Raw genomic sequence first — 10,021 nt, 5'->3', positions numbered from 1 at the left:
TTGGATAAATAATATTTTTATTAAAGCCTTAAAATGACAGAATTCAAAAGATTATGCCATCTGATCCTGGGAGATCAGAAACGAAAATACCAATAAATGCATATAAAACAACTTCATGTGTGAGCATATAGTCACAAATGCAACAAAGCTCAACAAGATTTTTCTTTCCTAAGGAAGATGCACATGAAATAGTTTCCTTCCCATACAGTTTTCAGATCAACATACATAATGTCGAAGTTCACAATTGCTTACGTCTATGAGAGATGTGGCAGATACTCAGTTGCGTTAATTAAAGTTATGATTTTGCCTTTAGACACCCCAAACCCTGCAGTAATGTCAGCATTTGAAGCACTCATACTAACAAACCAAAGAGGACCTACCCTGAGCTTATAACAAGTGAAGTCAGGGAGGGCTAGTGGTAATTGAAAGGGACACTAAATCCTGCATTTGTTATGATCCTTCATCAGCCAGTGGAGGATCTCCTACTGAGGTGATCACAATTGTTTTTTTCAGATACACTGGTGCACAGAGAAGCCACCTACCACAGGAGACCTTATGCTGCCCTCTGCTACAGTTGAAGGCCCTCTGATGCAGTCTGATGCTGAGCAAGCAGTTTGAAGGCTACTGACAGATACTGTATAAAAATCTGCTTAGAAAAAGCAATTAACCCTGCAAAGCTCGTCAGGGGACTGTAATGGCTTCTTAATAGTTTACTAGCACACTACATAATAGAATAAGGCAAAGTGAGTACATAGATAGATACAAACAAACTAAAATATGCTTTAGAAGGGCAGGGTTCAATTACTTGGGTGGAATTTTGCCCAAAATCCATTAATGATTCAGAAATCACTGGAGAGCAATAAATGAGATATGGAGAGAACAGAATATAAATTATGTGTTAGTCATCACATACTTTTAAAGCCATTTTGAAACTTTTATTATGGACACCTGGGTTAATACTCTATTTTAATTGCCTCATACGTTTAACCCATGGCCCACGCCTGATTTCATCACCTTTGTTTAGGATCTTGCCTCAAAGACCTATGAACCTCGTGTGAGATGTTTCTTCTTCACATACAGCTTTAAGTAATTTGTAGGAGTTGAGGACAGTGACTCCAAACTCTAACTCATCAAAATATCCCAAACACTATTGGACATAGTGTGTATATATCTACAAAGTGGGAAGCATCTTGTACATTTTGCAGCATATCACTGTTCTTGTGTGCCATTCTCCACCACTTGAGTAGTTTTTAATTTAAAATGGATTCCTCTAAATGCTTATTAAAATTTCTTAGGGTTACTCCCCTTTGAAGTTCACTGCAGATGCATGTATTCAGAAGCAAGTATTTTCCCCTTTTACTAAATGAATAAGCAAAGGTTTGGTAAGTGAGTTTCAGGGAGTACTGAAGGATGTTCTTCCAGAGGTTTGAAAGACTTTTTGTACTCCAAAATAATCCTGTCTGGCAAAGAGGGGATGAGAGACTTCAGAAGGCATCCATGGTATGCATATTTTTCCAGGTAGAAAAAGGGCAAAGATGTGCTTTTTAACCCAAGGGCTTAATAAAGTCCATAGAGTTTGTCACCCTCTCTCTCTCCAATGCAGCAACTGGGAGGTATCATTGCAGCAGTGTGACATGTTTCTTAGGAAGTGTTAAATAGCAATGACTGGCACATGGAAAAGGTACCCATGAGGTCTGGAAGTCACCATCTCTCACCAGACCTGGATGGTGGAAGGGTCTTTGAGAGCACCATTCCCATAACAGCCATCCTACCATCAGCTTATTTGGCTTCTTTCAGCTGTAACTGAAGAAGTGACACCAGGATCCCACTGCCTACTCCACCTCTGTGTCTCTTGGGCATCAGGTTGCCTCCAGGCAAGGGGTGTTTTGCTTTCACTGCTGGCTGTTTGCCAAACCTCCCTTCTTCACCTGGTCCCCCAGAAGTGTCCCTTCCTCCTCCCCAGCCCTATGCTCCTGACTGTAGCCTCCTAGCTTGGGAAGCACCATGCTGTCATGGCTAGGGACAGTCTTCAGGCTTTCTACTAACCCAGAAACACCTCAGGACATCTCAAACTTTGTCTGGACTACTTTTGGCCTGCTTGGAAGAATGTTTAGCTGTAACAGCAATTTTCTAATGTCCAGGTATCTATTGCCTAATTTACTTAACTTTCACTTAGCTCTAGAGTTGAGCAAAATCAGATAGCAGAATCATATGGAATAATCATATGGGATAGTAACTTTTTTACAAATACTAATAAGCAGATAGTCTGTGTATTAAAACACATTCATAACCCTAGTGTAATTATGTAGGAGGATGGCAAAAACCTCCAAAGTGGGGACACATGATACAGCCTAGAGAAGTACAAGTATAGAATGATACCCAGAGACTTCAGGCTGATAAACCTTCAGTGAATAAACTGGGGTCAGACACAGCCCCAGGGTGGCCAAGCAGGGCCACGGGGACAAGCACAGGCTGGGACATGGGCCCACAGGTGGACCCACTTTGGGGAGAGCATAGTTGGGCAGGGCAGGACTGTGGGGAGCTGAAGATTTGACACATGGGACATCGATGTCTTGCTGCAAACCTGCTACCCACTTTGTTCATAAGGGAAGATTGTACCATCATCCCCAGGATGCAGAGAGGCAATGGAAAGGAGCATAACACCAGGGAATAAGAGGTAGATTTGTGAGGTTAGTTGTCCTGCATAACAATTTTTAACCATTTTATTAGTAAGACTTATTTTACATTAACCAGTTTGAACTGTGAATATTTGTGTATTGGAATTGTACTGCTTCTAACTGTATGTTGTATATTTGTTAGCCTGTTAAGATTCTAATTAGACAAATAAAATCTTGACTTGTGTATTCCCTTTTTGCCAACACAAGATTTTGCACACACAGCCCTCTCCATCAGTCCTCCTTTCTTCCCCCTTTCTTCCTCTTGTTTTTATGTGATGCGCCAACACTTTGCCCAACTCTTTTTAAGTGCACTCATCAACACCCACTGACACAGTGATGGGCCAAAAAACATTTTTGTCCTTTCTAGCAGCAGTAAGATCACAAATCACAGAATCACAGAATGCCAGTTTGGAAGGGACCTGAAGGATCATCTGGTCCAACCTTTTTAGGTAAGAACATGGTTTAGATGTGATGGCCCAGTACCCTGTCAAGCTGAGTCTTAAAATTGTTCAGTGTTGGGGAAGCCACCACTTCCCTAGGGAGATTATTGCAATGTCCAACTGTTCAAATTGAAAAAATTTCTTCTGATGTCCAATTGGAATCTCTTCAGGAGTAACTAGCACCCATTACCACTCTTCTTTTCCATGTAACTCCTGATAAAAAGGAAGTTTCCGTTTTCTTGGTAGCCACCCTTCAAGTACTGGAATGTGGCAAAAAGGAACTCCTTAAGCTTTCTTTTTTCCAGACTGAAAAAACCCAGATCTCCGATCTCCCAGCCTTTTCTCATACAGCACACTGCCCAGTCCTTTGATAATCTTTGTTGCCCTTCTCTAGACCCTCTCAAGCAGGTCCACATATTTTTTGTATAGTGGGGACCAGAACTGAGCAGGCATTAGACCCCTCTGGTGCCTAAAGGCCAAAACTCACAGGTGAGTTATTCAAGAGTGACAGAACCTGGCCTCCATATGCCCATCACTGTCACACCACGAACTTGAGACCTGCAGAATGACTCCCTGCCATCCCATTATGCACCCAGACACAGGGGCCTCTCTCTCCCTCCATGACCCTGTACAAGAGACACAAGGGAGTGCAAGGGGAAGGGGGGAGGGGTGCAGCATGGGGAAAAGCTATCATGCCAGGCTGCAGGTGACTGGCATATCAGCCAAAAGGTTATCATGCAGCATCTCATGGTCCATCCCTGCCTCCACACCCAACTACCACTGAAAGCTGGAGAAATCTGAGCTGTCTTTCCTCCTGACCCTTCACAGGGGTGCTTTTCATTGCTCTCAAGGAAGAAATAGAGCTTTACATCCAGTGATAATTGCTCTGTTTGTTTACAGAAGTATTTTTGCATCTCTCTTGTGGTTTTGACTTTTAAAAGGGTGAGATTTTCAAGGCTAGGACTTGTCCTCACATATATGTGGTTCCTAGCACAGCCAGGGCTCCGTGCTGAGAAAAGACTCTGTATCCTACCAAAACAGGCAAAATAAAACCAAAATTGTCAGTCCTTCTTCACACGATCCTATGTTAGAAGAATAAGTAAGCACTTGGCCAAGAGAAGAATTTCTTCTTCCTCTCAAGTGGTGTCAGCCAGCAGAATTCACTGCTCCAAAGGGCAAAGACACCCAGACTGCTGTTGAATTTAAAAAAGGGAGATTGAATGGTCTTGATCAGGCGATGCTTGTGGCTGGTGCAGCTGTATGGAGACAAAAGGAAAAACTGAGAAGCACTGAAACTCTTATAACGTGACACAGACAACTTAACCCCTAAACCAAGCAAACCAAGGTCTTGGAACACATTCGTGAATATGGATATTTCTGCACTATAAGAAGAATAGGAAGAGAAGGAATTGAGTTAATCCCAAAGTAAAATAAACAAAGAGTTACTGGAAATAACTTAATAGATAATCTGAGAGACTCCCTGAACGTACTGTAAAAGCTTTCAGATTCACCTCCAGAAGTCAGTGATGCATGCCAGAAATGTGCATAGCAAGGCACTGCTAGCCTACGTGGTCTAACACAAACTTATTTCAAGGATGTATAATCCACAAAGTATTCGTGGATTTGTGGGATCTAAAAATAAATATAGCAGGTTTATGATTAGATTTTCCTTGCGTTTAAAACTTGAGGATGTATTTTTTTTCAATGCAGGTGAAGAAAGTAAACCATGGATGTCTGGAACATCCCTCCTTCTTGGTCTGAAAACAAAAGCAAAGCCAACACAAACTAGACCGTTGACGGGATTCCCAACCAAAGAGCCCAAACTTCTTTTGAAAATAAAAATGCTGCAATGCTTTTATTTCCTTAAACTTCTGGTCCTTTGCTCTTTCTCCTTATTAAAAAGTGAAACATACCCTAATTTGTTTTGATAGTAGTTGTACAAATTATTTTGCTCCCTTCTTTTAAAATATATTCCCACATTGTACAAGCTGCAAACAATGGCAATGAATTTGTTGTAACACTGCTCTTAACATTCAAGCAGAATAGAGCCTTCACCACACTTTAAAATGCTGTATATGCATGAAAAAAATTATCTCTTTCAAAAGTGTATTATATGCATGCTATAGCCAAACGGAATAGGAGTAAGAATAACCATATATCAGTTTTCTTCTCTTTTTTAATCAACACAGACTTTTATAGTCCTAGAAGAAAGTACAGGTTTGTCACAAGGGTGTGTGAGCAGGCAGGCTCTCCTGCAGGAGAGGCTGCTGTCCCTTAGTGAGGCACTACGGACAGCTTTGCATTTCTATCATGTTCTCTGCCTCCAAATTCTACCCTGCCCTCTAGAGAGAGTGAATAGTTATGTGGAGGAGAATGAGACACAGTGAAGATGTGCAATTACAAAATACTCTGAGTTCCCAAAATCAGATTTGTGATGAAACTGAATCCAAAGTCCACTGAAGCCAAAAGGATGTTTTCAGTTTATGGGACATTGAAGCAGACCCATACAAACAGCAAAATTACCACTGAACTTTATGGAGCAAATTATTGTTGCAACAGATAATTCAGGATGCACACAGTAATATGAAACTGGAATTACTTATCCTCTCATGTGCTTTTGCTCTGTATTATTCCAAAGAATTGTTCTTGTTATCCTCATCTAAGTCATAGGCGGTTAAATTACCAGCACAAAGACTGCCAACAATGAAAACAAATCAGGAACAATGGCTTGAGCTTCCTTGTCTGCGAGAACAGAGCAAATGGCAAAGACTGTTTTTCAGTGCCGAGTTGAACATAACATATATAACATCTGACAGCAGCCCCAATCAAATCACTATAGCACAGAGAGACAATACTCTCTAGTGTCAGGCTCTGTGCACTGAGAGAAATTTTCAATTAACTTCCCTCATTTATGAGGTAGATGCTAGAGCAGCTTTGAAGGAATCCAAAAGCTTAGTGCTAGATGACAAATTCTCGTGTACTTCATTCAGTGTGCTACCCCCAGCAAGGGCAGGGAGAGACAGTTTGACATCTTATTTCTTTAGTGAAGAGGCAGATACACATGTTATATTACCCAGCCATGTCAGCACTCTCCATTCACTGGCAATTGAACACACACAATAGGTAGGGTTGTCTAAACAGCGACACTGGAGTTTTCCTGCAACCCCCAGTGCAGTTTCCTTTAGGTGCTACTGCCCAAGAAAGCTGAAGGTTTTAAAGAAAATTTTGTTTGTGAGTGCATCTTCTCTATCTGGGGTTAACTCTTGTTGGACACTGATGTGACCAGCACTGACATACATCCCAGGATGTGGGCTGAATGACTTTTCCCATTTTACAGAGATACAAACTTCTCCAGTTCAGACTGTGGGTTCTTTTCTCCACATAGCAGTCTGCCCAATGCCATGACTCTAGCTGATGGCTACTCATGGCTGAATCTGAGGTTTGGTGGACCTGATTCTCATTTACTGTTACAGCACTGTAGTTTCAACATTTCATTTCCTTATATAAAAATGTTAATTTTTTTAATTTGCACTTACTTGAAAGACCTGTAGAACTGCAAAAGCTGAGATAAAAGAGGCTTTAATATAAACAAGAACCATAAAATTAGAGATTCAGGTAGTAATTCAGTTTGTAAGGCACCTCTAGAAGTCATCTAAAAGCAAGGCTAACTTCTAAGTTAGCTCAGGTTGCTCAGACTCCTACAGCTGAGTTTTGAGTATTTCAAATAACTAGATTTTTTTTCCCTTTAATCTAGTAGGAATTTCCCTTGTTCTGACTTGTGCCCATTGCTTCCTATCCTTCCCTTGAGCACTTCTGAGCCACATCTGACCCTGTTTCCTCAGCATGCTTTAGTTAGGTAGTTATAGACAGCAATAAGATCTCCCCTGAGATTTCTCTTCTTAGGGCTGAAGAAACCCAGCTTTCTCAGACCCTCTTTGTATATCATGTCACTTGAATAAGTCATCTTAGTGATCCTTTACTGCACTCACTTCAGCTTGTCCATATTGCTGTCTTATTCTGGGGCCCAAAACCAGATATCCTGATCAACACATGACTTCACAAGCTCTATTCAAGATGCAGAATCACTTCTTGTGATCTGCAGCAACCTTCTTGTTTCTACTGCTGGGCATGTGCTCAGCCTCCATTCCCCTGGGGCACACTGCTGATGTCTGCTCAAACCTGGCTATCTACAAGGACCCCCTTATTGCAAAGCTGCCCCCTGGCCCTGTCAGTCCCCAGCTCTGTAGCCCTAGAGCTATTTAATGTTTGGTCATATTTTTCAAGCATTTGTACATTAAATTCAGCTGTTCTTTTTGCATCTTGCATTTGATTTTAAGCAACCCAGGGTGGGGACCATGTGTCCATTGCTTCACTCTAGCTGCTGTGTAACCTTGACTTGAGTGCTTCCTGGCATTTCTGTTCTACAAAATAATAACTGTAATAATGTGGTAATGTCTGCAAAATCTGGGAATATGTAAGAGATAAATAATAATAAAAAAAAGACAATACATAGAATCATAGAATGGTTTGGGTTGGAAGGGACCTTAAAGGTCATCTAGTTCCAAGCCCCCTGCCATGGGCAGGGACACCTCCCAGTAGACCAGGTTGCTCCAAGCAGCATCCAACCTGGCCTTGAACACTCCCAGGAAGGGGGCATCCACAATGTCCCTGGGAACCTTGCTCCACTGTCTCACCACCCTCAAAGTGATGAATTTCTTCTCGATGCCTCACCTAAATCTACCCTCTTCCAGTTTAAAACTATTACCCCCTGTCCTATTTTGTTAATAAAACTTTGTTATTTTTACTTATACAGTCTATTATTATCATAGTGACTCTATAATCCTAATAAAAAACATAGCAGAAACCTGTTCACAGAAATCTTTGGGAGCTAACAGGATTCATATCAATGTAAGCTTGGTTTCAGTCTTGGGTTTCACTGACTATTGCATCCAATTAACCATAACCCTTCCAGCTCTTCTGTCTCCTTTACTTAAAATACACATCCAAGACATAGTTAACATACTGATGTAAAATGCAAATGTCGTGAACTCGCTTCCATGTCTAACCTTCCTCTCCCTCATCCATAAGCTGCTTTTTAACACTAACACTGATTTGAGCGGCCTTCTCCCTGAGCATCTCCACTAGATTTTTCTCTCTCTTCATACCCCAACAGCTTTATGACCCAAACCTTCTTTTTGCAGTTCAAAAACAAATCCCAAGGCTTGAAATCTCTCTTCTTTTTCAAATTACCAGATTTCCGAACTCTGCTGGCTATGAAATCTGGTTTACCACACATCCCTGTTCCATACAGAAGTTTACATTGACATATTAAGAGTATATTGCCAGATTGCATAGTTGTAATGCAGGACTGCTGTGTGGAGGCATGGTAGTGTCTTTTTATGGAATGTGAAATTATTAGCTGCATAATTTAGAATGAACTTGATTTTCTGGGCATGGATAAAATTATTTTGCTGCCCAACACAGGAAGAGAGTATTATTCAAAGTGTGTTTGTCCTAGTGAAAATATATTCCTTTTTCTGAGTAACAGCTACAACAGAATGGAGGTCTGTTTAGTAGTAGGCCTGTTTTTCAATATAAAGGCTTTCTGTTTATCAACAACTTTTCATGAAGTTTATTTTCATATTAGGAAGATTTCATTGCTGCCATTAAACAAGATTTATGGGCTAAGAGTTGGAGTAAAGTGAGACAGAACTCAATTAACTGATAAGAAGATGGAAAATTTGGACTAAGAATCTCACAATACATTGGAAATAAATAACTCAGTCCTCCATCATAATTTGTCAGAAAGTGATTTGCTACATTTTTCATCCTCACTGATATTTTTGATTGAGTTTACAATGTTATATTGACCTTATCCTTGTTCTAGTCATCAATTTCTATCCTTAAGATGTTTAAAGATATGAAATCTTTAAAGTTATTACAGATTTATACTAGAGGAATATTATTTTTTAATGACCTGCATTTTAAATTATTTCTCACTTGTAGGCAGTTTTGACTAAATAGTAATAAAAATGAGGGACAGGTCTCCTCCTGGGTCCCAGGAGGAAGGCAATAAACTCCAACTACTTACAGTATTGCCATTTACATTAACTTAAATTGTGGAAATATGCCAAAGAATTACAATTCATTTCTCCTTAAGTTGCCTGAAGATTAGTATACTTTATTTAAACCTCATTTGGCCTCATTCTTGGGTTTGAGTTTGGTTTGGTTTTTTTGGAACCTTGTATTGATACTTAGAAAAAGCTGTCTGTCAGGTACGTTTTTACAGGTCACGACAGGGCGTAATTTAGAACTGCCTTTTCTACCACTGAGTCATCTTTTGGACTCATACGAAGTTCCATAGATAACTCTTCTTCCTACCAACAGCCTCCACTTTTTTTTGCCCAAGGGTTGTTCTAGCATCCTGCGGATTGCAGGCCCTTGTTGTAACAGCTGCACTTACAATAGGAAGTTTGTCATTAAGTTAGAAATATAAACCAGAAAAGAATTTATTTAGCTTACAGAGTTATAAAGTCAGAAAGTACTGAGCTTCTAAACCGAAGTATTATCTAGGGCATTAAACACACACAGCAGCACAGCTCAGAAGAATTTGGACATTGAGCAGACCAGAGGATGATCTCGTATATAGAAGCTCAACCATTTTGTATCTTTCCTTCTGTATAGATACTGTGTAGTCACTCATATGGCCACTATACTGAAGCATGTGAGGTTGCCTGAGCTCCTGGACAGGGAGATTTCTCTTCCAGCCCCTTTACATACCTTTTGGGCTTCTTCAAACAAGAAGATCCAAGCAAGAGCAGCACCTCCGCAGTAGAGTCCTGTTAATATCAGAAAGTTTTCCTGACTGCTTACACAGTACCCTGTGCAGTAGGGAGCCCTGAT

The 10,021-nt window shown here is 40.5% G+C and overlaps 1 long non-coding RNA gene across 1 annotated transcript; it reads right to left on the bottom strand.

Annotated features, from left to right (window-relative positions):
- Positions 1-9,960, bottom strand: LOC127394779 (uncharacterized). Its single transcript, XR_007891688.1, has 2 exons — positions 9,899-9,960; positions 1-4,374 (listed from the first exon to the last, which is right to left on the bottom strand). It is a non-coding gene; the product is annotated as an uncharacterized LOC127394779 (long non-coding RNA).
- Between the last annotated feature and the right edge of the window lie 61 nt (positions 9,961-10,021).

The sequence above is a fragment of the Apus apus genome, chromosome 1 (genome assembly GCF_020740795.1).
Source record: "Apus apus isolate bApuApu2 chromosome 1, bApuApu2.pri.cur, whole genome shotgun sequence".
NCBI lineage: Eukaryota > Metazoa > Chordata > Aves > Apodiformes > Apodidae > Apus > Apus apus.
This window is presented reverse-complemented; position numbering and strand designations above follow the sequence as displayed.